Source organism: Mastomys coucha, unplaced genomic scaffold (assembly GCF_008632895.1).
Source record: "Mastomys coucha isolate ucsf_1 unplaced genomic scaffold, UCSF_Mcou_1 pScaffold15, whole genome shotgun sequence".
In the NCBI taxonomy this organism is placed as follows: Eukaryota; Metazoa; Chordata; class Mammalia; order Rodentia; family Muridae; genus Mastomys; species Mastomys coucha.
The window spans coordinates 144,222,384-144,232,781 of NW_022196897.1; the positions used below are offsets into that span (position 1 = coordinate 144,222,384).

The 10,398-nt window shown below is 49.4% G+C and overlaps 1 long non-coding RNA gene across 1 annotated transcript; it reads left to right on the top strand.

Annotated features, from left to right (window-relative positions):
- Positions 1-5,974, top strand: LOC116091304. The gene is made up of 3 exons (XR_004119001.1): positions 1-229; positions 3,673-3,756; positions 4,034-5,974. It is a non-coding gene; the product is annotated as an uncharacterized LOC116091304 (long non-coding RNA).
- Positions 5,975-10,398: the final 4,424 nt, after the last annotated feature.

Below are 10,398 nucleotides of genomic sequence, written 5' to 3' on the forward strand. Positions count from 1 at the left end.
TACGAAAAGTGGAAGTCAGATAAGGAAACTAGAGAGACTCTGAGGAGGTTTGGTTGAAGAATGAATGTCAGCTGGAGGGAGATGTGGGATCCAGGGGAGCTCTCTCCTGACCGTAAGACAGAGAATCCTATAAGCTGAGAAGACTCAGATGCCAAGCAGCAAGGGTTAGCTCCAGCCGGAAGCCAAGTCTCCTGGCGTTGCGGGACAGGAGACTTGAGGAAACCGGAAGGTGCGTGCTCCTGCTGGGATACGGAGGTGGCTGACAGCCAAGCATGAAGTTGACTCAAGGTGCAGGGAAATTGGAAGATGAAGATCACAACCCACTCTCAGCTCCTGGGCCTCCCTTTTTTGTAGCTTCTGGCTCTCCTTCTCTTATAACCCTTCCCACTTCACCAGAGCCCCTCCTAGAACAAGTCTGCAGGACTCTCCCTCTGCCAGCTGGTCAGCTGGTCAATGGATGCTGTGTTCTCTCCAGCTTCCTCCTCCCTGTCCTCACTGCCACATGGCAGGGTCAAGGCTTTCTCCATCAGGCCTTGGGGAAGTTCTACCTGTCCCCCACCCCACCTAGGACACTATTTAAGATTCCTGAGACAGCACACTGCACTTTATTACATCCTTGGGCCCCGCTCCACCCCGCCCTCGGAAAACCCTTTAGGGATACCTAAGGCTCAGAGAACAAGATCCAAACCACCCAGATTGGTCCCCAGAGCCCTGTGAATCCAGCTCCCCGAGAATTTTACTACAAGCAAACATTTTACTAGCATACATTAACTGCATCTGTATCAGCCACTGGATTTCACCGTGATGTTTGCATACTGCACATCATGTACTATACCCGTACTCTCCCTGGTGACATGGGCCTGTGATATCAGCTACCCAGAGGGATGAAAAGATCAGATCAGATCCTAGCACAAACCCACAGCTCTACTGTAGGGTCAGAAGGGTTTGTTTTTTTTTTTTGTTTTTTTTTTCCCTAGCTTCTTTCAGATCCTTGTCATGCCACGACATCATCTGACTTCTGGCATGCTCAAAGATGGCATATCTACTACGATGGTCTCCTTCTGCATGCCCTGACAGACAGTGAGGGGGAAGGGACATCTTTCATAGATGGATTTTCATGGATTTTCTCTGCTCTCAGTGTAGATAGCACCCCTGGGTTAGGTACAAGGGCTGTGAACATCTAAGTGTGGACCACAGTAACTTCTCATGATCCTCATGGTCTCTTGATGAGTCGCCATATGAGTCCTGGGGATGGAACTCAGGCTGTCAGACTTGGTAGCAAGTAGCTTTACCTGCTGAGCTCTCTAGCCAGCCCCTTTCATTCCAGAAGGGTGTTCTCCAACATTTTATCAAAACGTTGTAAATTTTTACTACTTAAATACACAATCCACTCTTACCCGCTAGAGCTCTGGCCTTTCTCTTGCCTCTTGCCCCCTTACTCCCCATTCTCTTCCCCCACTCCACATGGCCATGGTGGGCCTATATGTCTCTACTCTCTCCTCTCTGCCTCTCTCATCTTCTTAACTCCCCTCCCCATGCCCTGAATAAACTCTATTCTATACTAAAAGAAAAAGAAATGCACAATCCATATGGAATGGGTTTTAATGGGCAGTGCGATGTGGGTGTCATGTTCACATGAAGAGATAATTATCCTGGCATCGTTGATTGGAAAGACCATTTTTTCCCTCCAGGTCATGCAGTGGGAATTATGTGAAAGCCTTCCATATGGGCACAGAGAGGAGCATTAAGGGGAGGTGAGCAAATGAGTAGCAGATAATTCTCTGTCAGAGAAAGCTCATGTCTAGAAACTCGTCCTCGGGACAGAATTGGAAATACAAGCAGATCTGATACAGGGATGCTGCCTTAAGAGCCCAGACTAGATGACAACCCAAGAGTGTGTCCAACAAGATGGGATCACTCAATGAAGTTTTGTGTCTCTATACAACCAAACATGGAACATTAATCTAATCTAAGAAGAGGTGTAGGCTTCACTGTAGCGACATAGGAGAAGCATTGAGGGAGGGAGTAGCAGATGGAAAAGCTACACAGAGAGAGCAGTTCTCTGTCCTCAACCCAGAAGCACAGTAACACAGTGGCAGTAGAAGACAGTATCCCATCAGAACTGTTTAAATTTGTATGATATGTGATCGCCCTAAAGAAAACACAATTCATGCTTTTCGTGTTTAAAAAAAGATGGGGAGGGGATGTGCTGAGGGGGAGGGGTGAGGCTCAGTTAAATAACATGCTTACCGGTATAAGCTTGAGCACCTTAGATGGAATTTCCAGAACCCAGTAAAGGCTGGGCATGGTGGCGCATGCTGGGAAAACAGAGGCAGGTGGATCCCTAGGACTTACCAGTAGGGGGCCAGACTTGCTGAATCAGAAAGCTTTAGGCCTGAAAAAACATAAGGTGAATGGTGTCTGAGGAGGCTTGTCCTCTGGCTTTTAAACACACATGCATACACATATGTACCAGCCACACAAGAACACATACACATACAGAGAGAGAGAGAGAGCAGACAAAGCAGTAAACATCTATAATTCCAGCACTAAGGTGACAAAAGTATGAGTTTGAGGCTGTCCTAGTCTACATAGGGATTTTGTCGCATATGCTAAGAGTCAGACTATAGGGCCCAATAACACCATTGCTAGATGGTTTTTCTAGTAAACTATGCATGTTCAACTAGAGGCCAGTATGTGACTGTTAGTGCAGCTGCATGCACCCATGTGATGAATGCATACACTGTTATGTCCACACAACAGATCTTACTCAGCAATGCAAAACAGCACCCCTGAAAGATGGAAACCCACAGGGAAGTGCCAACTCGTGACATTAAATGGTAGAAGCCAGATCCAAAGGGCACAAGCTCTATGGTCCACTTACGTGATGTTCTGCAAAGCCCAGACTTGTAGGAAGACAACACACAGACAGGGTCTGGGGTGGAGGAAGTGCGAGCTCTAGAGAGACATAAGAGGTCGTGTTCAGGATGAAGAAGATCCTGCTCTGTGTCTGACTGTAAACTTGGCAAAGTCCACAGATACAGAACATAGGACGCTGTAGGCAGTGCCTCTGCAATTTGAATAAGCCAATGATGTGTAGCTGAGCCTGGAAGAGGAACATAATAGCTAGTCTTCACAGAGTCTGAGGCAGGAGGATTGCAAGCTCAAGGTCATCCAGGGCAACTTGGTGATACTAGATGGTATCTCAAAATTACACACACACACACACACACACACACACACACACACACACACGCATGCACGCACGCACGTACACCACACACAGAGGGGGTGGGGATATAGCTTAACGATAGAATGTATGACTAGAGTGTGTAAGGGCCCGGGTTCAATCCCCAGCATGGAAAAATAATAACAAGAACCGAAACCAAAAAGACATGGAAGCTCAAGGAAAACGTGCCACGTATGCACAGTGCCACCTAAGTGCAGTGCCACATAAGCGCAGTGCCACGTAAGAGCAGTTCTCACATTGAATCAGTTTCAAAGCACCGTCAAAGAGTGTCTGTGGCACAACCACGTGAGAGGCACATGTGCGAACACAAAAGCTCACCCACAGATGCACACCTGGAAAAAAGTCTGCAGGACACACACTGAGAAGGCGGCCAGCAGCCTGTGTGGACTGACAGGGGCTACTGTCTATGTTCTTTTCTCTAGAACTCTCTAGAGCTCGCCACTTCCTCCACCCCGACCCTGTCCATGTGTCGTCTTCTTGCAAGTCTGGGCTTTGTAGAACGTTACGTAAGTATACCATAGAGCTTGTGCTCTTTGGGTCCGGCTTCTACTATTTAATGTCACATATTGGAGCTTCTCCGTGGGGCTTGCGTTCTCTCTCTCTCGCTCTCTCTCTCTGTCTCTCTCTCTGCCTCTCTCTCTCTGTCTCTCTCTGTCTCTATCTCTGTCTCTCTCTCTCTCTCACGAATGCTGTTTTTCATCGCTGAGTAAGATGAGTCCTGTGGCCATAACCATGTTTGCTTTTTTTTTTTTAATCTTCTTTGTCCTCTGTATTTTCTCACAGTGGCCACACTTGGCCTTGGCTTTCAGGACCCACCAGAGTCCAGGACTGACTCATCGCGTCAAGGGAGACTGCCTCTCCACAGCTGGGAAAACAGCAGCTGCAGATGGACTCCATGTCCCACCCTGTCAACATTTAGTTTCCTTCCTGGGCAGATAAGGCTGAAGACTAAAAGACATGGGCAGGGACCCAGGCTCAGAGGGCTCCTCAGATGTCCTCAAGCAGCTGGGCTCTCTGAACCCGCAGTTTCTGGCCAATGGCTGGTTCTTGTGAATGAGCTTCAGAGGGTCAGGAGTGCGGTCTCTGGTGTCCACCAGATCAACTCCTCAGCTGTCAGCTTAGCTGGGAGGCTCTGAGCCTTGTCTCCATCTATAATATTGAGACAGATATTGAGCCTGCCTCTTCAGGATGCCCTGGATATAGTTTGCACAGAAGCGCATGTGCAAGGCCCTTAGAACTGTACCTGGCCTCGCTTACATGCTCACTAGCAATTTCAATTTAGACTCCATCATTCAAGATATCAGGAACTTGAAGCAGCTAGTCATAGCCCCAGTCAGGAGCAGAGAGAGCATGAGCATGTGCATGGTAGGTAGTCTTTGAGCTCACTTTCTCCTTTTGTATACAGTTAAGGACCTAAGCCTAGGGAATGGCGCCACCCACTTTTAGGCCCCGGTAGAGGAAGCCTCCACCTTCAGGACAGAAGGTACCTGGGGAAAGACCTCCCTACCTCCCCCCAGAACCCTGCCAGTGGTGGTTCTCACGGAGTGGCTACCTAGATTACTCAGCCACACCCATGCTTCTGGGCATGGGTATTGTAGTTCTCAGCTGTCAGCATCAGAGAGAGACTGTGCCTGACCTGAGCAGAAAGAGTGTCAAGAGCGTCTGCTTTGACGGGGCTCATGGGAAAGGCAGGCCAAAGTTTAGCCAAGGTGTATACCACATCATACTTTACAAACAGTAAGTGGTCAAAAAACATTATAGAAATAGGAAAATTACATCTTATTATTACTGACATTTAAGGGCAAAGTCTCTGACTTCAGGGTCCCAAGAGACTAGGCTCCACCAACTGTCTCAAGATGCCCATCAAGGGACAAGCAAAGGTCAAGGCAGGGAGAAAATTAGAACTGGCACACCTATGCTGAGAACAGAGGGCCTGGCTTTCTTAGTCCTTCAGGGTACTGAGTCCTTAGCTTGCATTCAGGGGTACTGAGTCCTCAGCCTGCATTCAGGGGTACTGAGTCCTCAGCCAGCATTCAGAGGTACTGAGTCCTCAGCACTGCCTTCAGAGGTACTGAGTCCTCAGCCCTGCCTTCAGGGGTACTGAGTCCTCAGCCAGCATTCAGGAGTACTGAGTCCTCAACCTGCATTCAGGGGTACTGAGTCCTCAGCCTGCATTCAGGAGTACTGAGTCCTCAGCCCTGCATTCAGGGGTACTGAGTCCTCAGCCTTGCATTCAGGGGTACTGAGTTCTCAGCCTGCCTTCAGAGGTGCAACAATAAAACATAAAAAAGGAATGAAGGAAGCAAAAAGAAGTAGACACAGCCACGCAGCTCACTTGAAAATGGTCCAGTTGATCACAGCTCAGGCCGGCTTCTGCACATCCCTATTCAGTTCCCGCTGTGGTGTCTGTTTCTGTATAGACAACAGCCCCTGTCCCACAATGGTGACTGCTCCTAAAGCTAATGAGGGGCAGCTTTAGTTCCTATCGTGGGAAAATCACTTTACTTAGACATATGTTATTTACTTCTGTGGTGCTATGACCAAAATAGCTGACATAACTGAAGAGGGGGATGGTCTGTTTTGACATATGGATTTCAGAGCTCTCTACCTGTAGTCTATGCTACAGGACTCTAGGTCTGTGTAAGGCGGAGCATGATAACAGTATCATATGAAACAAGAGGCCGTGCACTTTGGGGGGGGGCAGGAAGCAGTGGAAGAAGGAATGACCAGGGGCCAGGGATAACTTCCAATGGCCCAGCCCCAAGATCTGTTTCCTTCAGGTTCCCACCCCCTCAAGTTCTGAATATCTCCCAAAATTGAGGGAAATCAAGTGTTCAACATAAGCACCTTTTGGGGCAGTTTAGGTTTGAACTGTAATAGGGAATGTTACATGATATGATCTGCTGCAAGGCCCCCCCTGCTGTGCTTGGAGATCCTGGGCTCCGCTCTACGTGTCTGCAACCGGACATTGTGCGAGCTGGCAGGCGGCAATGTGTTGATTATAATGCCCCTTGCAAATGTTGAAAACACCTTCATTCTTCACTTGGAGCCAAGTGAGCTAGGACCAGACCAGATTTAAAGTAGCAAAGGAGAGAGATGCACTATAGTGGCCAAGACACAGAGCTTCAGCCTGCTGTACTTACCTCCCAGGCATCTCCAGGCCCCAAGTGAAGATCCTGGGCCTTTACTCAGAGAAGCTTTAAATCCTGTCCCCCTGTGGTGTGAGGCCTCAGCTCGGTGTCTTCTAAGAGTTCTGGTGGTAGCAGTCCTGGACTCTGGGCTGGGCACATATTGGTGGGGATGGGCAGTGTAATAGTGCACACATACCTGCACACGCTGTCCGCAGGCTCACCCCTCTCTCACCTCTGCAGCTGCTTTGTTCTCCTGGATTTCCTCTCTCCTGGGAATCTGAACTGTGACATCAGTAATGTTGACTTTTGGTTTTCTTTTCTTTTCTTTTCTTTTTTTTTTTTAACTCTGGGTGGCTTAAATGGCCACAGAACCAAGCTCCCACCCCGCTCTGCTCCTTCTAAGCCCATGCCGCTGGCCCTTCCCACTCTCCCCATACTAGGCTAGGCTTGCGGGTCACTGGCTGGGCTGTACCCACTGTCACAAGCAGCAGCTGCTAAAGAACCGAAGACAGGACTTATCCATTATCAGTGTGGCGAGAGGAGGGGTGGATTCCCGTCTTTATCTCCAAACTATTTCCTCTCGTGATAATTTAGACCCCACTCCCACCTTACTTTCCAGTTACATCAGTGGCTAAAATCCATCCAGGGTCCTTGGACATGCCCCTGGACTCCTCGGTTCAGAGATCTATAACTCAGGACCAAAAGAATGCAAATGTGTTAAATTTGCAGTGTCCCCTCCCCGAAAAACTAACTAGCATCCAGACGGACCCTCATACTTAAAATCTGTGGAGTCATCTACCTTCAAGGACAAGACCAGAACATACCGTGTGGCCTTATCCCTATGGCCTCCTTCTTGAGGTCTCATGTTATAACCCCTAAGGACCACATCCTCTGTCCTTTTGTTTAATGTTTCCTCCTCCTTCGCACCAGGGTTGTCTCTACAAGGCAGGTTCCAGTGGGCTGGATGCACAGGTCCCACCGGGCTAAGGTAGCCCTTTCCTCACTGCCCTGGTCCATGGTGTTCCCTCCCTCACCCCACCCACCACCCTGCATGTAGCTATCAGGACTCTTCTAGAAAGGTTTATCTGGTCGCACTCGTGTCTCTTCTCTGAGCTTTTCAAGAGCACCTGTCCTGTTGGCAGGACGCAGGCCCTGGCCGTCCAATGGTGCCAGACTGTCTATGCACAGGCTCCTGGGAATCAGGAGAGTTGAGGCAATAGCCTCCTGGACCCAGGAACTGCACTCACCAAACCTGCGTCTTCCCTTTGAAGCAGAGGGGGCTGCTGGCTGAGTGCTTAGGGACTGAGGTGCAGAAAACCTCTCAGCCAGAAGACCCACCTCACCTTTCCCCTCAGGAGGTCACAGGTCAGCAGTATCCTTAGGAGGACTGGTCCCAGAACCCCCACAAACAGCAGACTGTACAGAGACAGAGACAAGAGACAAACACTGTTCAAGGTCAAGACTGAAGAGAAAGGAGGTCTGATGGAGAGCTCCAGCAGGGTACACCCACACACTACCACCTATCCACATGCATTTAGCATGGGACCAGTTCAAGTTTTACAGAACTTTCTGGATTGTTTTTTTTTTTTCCCAAATATTTAACCCATGCTTGATTGAATTTGGAAGTATGGAATCTAGATTATGAAAGTCCCTGCCTTCCCCACAGCGGCAGGCCTGGATAGACCGGGGAGATGAGGAAGGAAAGGAAAGCAAGCCATTCTCCCATAGGCATCCCCACGTCCCCGCCCAGCTGCCGTGCACATTGCCTCCTGATGCCCTGTGACCCTAGGACCCTGTGACCCTGTGGGTCACTGTCCCACCTAACAGGTATGGAGATGCAGGCTGGCCGATGCGATAGCCCTTCCTGAAACAGGTGAGTGGGTGGACCTGGCCTGCGCCTAGCCAGTGACTGCACTGTGACCCAGGCCTGGTGCGTCAGAGACTTCCGGACAAAGGGCGTTCAGGAAGAGGAGACCTCCTAAAGGGACTGGTACTGTACTCGGAGGCATGAGGACGTGCTGCTGGCTCCCCAGGCTCTGCTCCCATTTATCCCCCTTGAGGGGATAAGGACTCCTCCCCTCTGCCTCCAGCCAAGTGCTCTGGGAACCTTGAGATTTGTCCTAGGAGGTCACCCTGAGGGTCAGGTCCTGGTTCCAGGGGGGTATCAGGATAAAAACGTACCTACCACCCAAATCAGCATCAACTTGGAGAACTTGGAGGTATCAGGTGAACCTGAATATGTGCTTCGTCTCTGTCTTGAGCCTCAGCCCCGAGTGTGACTACAGGAGCTGCCACATGGTGCTCGGCTGCTTCCTGGGGCCCCCACTCTGCTTTCTTGAGACCATATACCCATTAAGCTCCACAAGAAAGGCACACTGACACCTGCGGGCTGGTACCCCATCCTCCAGCCCTCCTCAAACCTTCTCAACACACCCGGATTGCAGACAACAGCAAGATCCCCAGCAGGCGACAACTTAATGCCACAGATCGATGCACTGGGGAGGCAGTATCACTACCAGGTCCCTTGCGGGAATGCGTGGCCTAACTCCAAACCCCAGAAAACTTCAGACCATCCCAAACTGGCATTCTTCAGATAGTAGCTGGCTTGTTCTTCGGAAATGTCAAGGTCATGAAATACAAGGGAACACAGAGGAACTGTTTCAGCTCACAGGAGGCTAGGGGGGTGGGGGTGGGGCGGACACAAGTGACGTCAGTGGCACATCCTGCCTGAATCCCGAGTCCTGGAAGGACCATGGCTATGGAGACCTCACATGAGACCTGAATGGGGTCTGTAAGCTGGCTGCTGGTTCTGGACTATTGATGGTGCTGTGGTTATGTGGGACAATGCCCTTGTTTCTAGGAAACACACACTACATCTATGCTCAAACACTTCCCAGAAAACATATACATCTATACACATAGATCTCTATGTGCATGAGACAAATGCCCTGAAATGTTAACAACTAAATCATCAAATGAAACTTCCCACCACTCGTAAAGGGTATAAATGCTCTCCTTTGCTCTGAGAGTTGGTCTGTGACTCCTCAGGGAGAGATCTGTCTCGGGGGAGACTCTGAAGCCGCCACCCGGACTCTCAGCTTTTTAAGCAGGGTCTCACTATGTCACCCTAGCTAGTCTGGAACTCACGGATATCTTCCTGCCTCTGTCTCCCGAGTTAGCTTTCTTTCTCACTCTAAATGATGCTTTTCTCCAGGCTTTAAAGCAATGGTTCTCAACCTGTGGGTCGAGACCTTTCTGGGCTCAAATGACCCTTTCGTATAGGGTCACATACCAGATATCCTACATATCAGCTATTTACATTACAATTCATAACAGTAGCAAAATTACAATTATGAAGTAGCGATGGAATAGCTTTACATTGCGGGGGGGGGGGGGTTCACCATAACTATATTAAACAGTTGCAGCATTAGGAAGGTTAAGAACCACTAGTCAGAGGGAAGTCCCCCCCTTCCCTGTAAACCTCTGTCATGTCCAGATCTCCATATACTGTCCTAAACCTGGCACATCTACTCTCTGTGTGCCTGTGTCGCTCTATGCCTTATTTTATTTTTTGAAATGTGTTTTGAAAATTATTTTTACTTTATACGCATGGGTGTATGTCTGAATGAGAAGGTGCCCACAATTATTTTCTGAAAATGGCATTTTATGATAGGTCATGGATCCCAGCTGCCTCGGGGTGCAGAAGGAAGGTTCTGAGGGAGGTGCAAAAGGCTTTGAAAACCCAGGGACAAGAATTCCTGGCAGCTCCCTCTCACCTCCTCTTGAAGGCAGTGATCCTTCCCGGACTCGATATCATTGCATAGGAGGAGCAACCAGCCCTCCCCAGCTTTGGCAAGGATCCCTGAGAAACATCTGGCAGGTCCTGTGTACACTACACAGCTCTGTGTTTCTTCCAATGGTGGGAAGACAATGTCTCCTAGCTGGGGCAGACAGCAGGAGGATCCGTTTAGAAAGAGGTGATAAGGGAAAAGAAAGAAAGAAGGGAGGGAGGGGGGA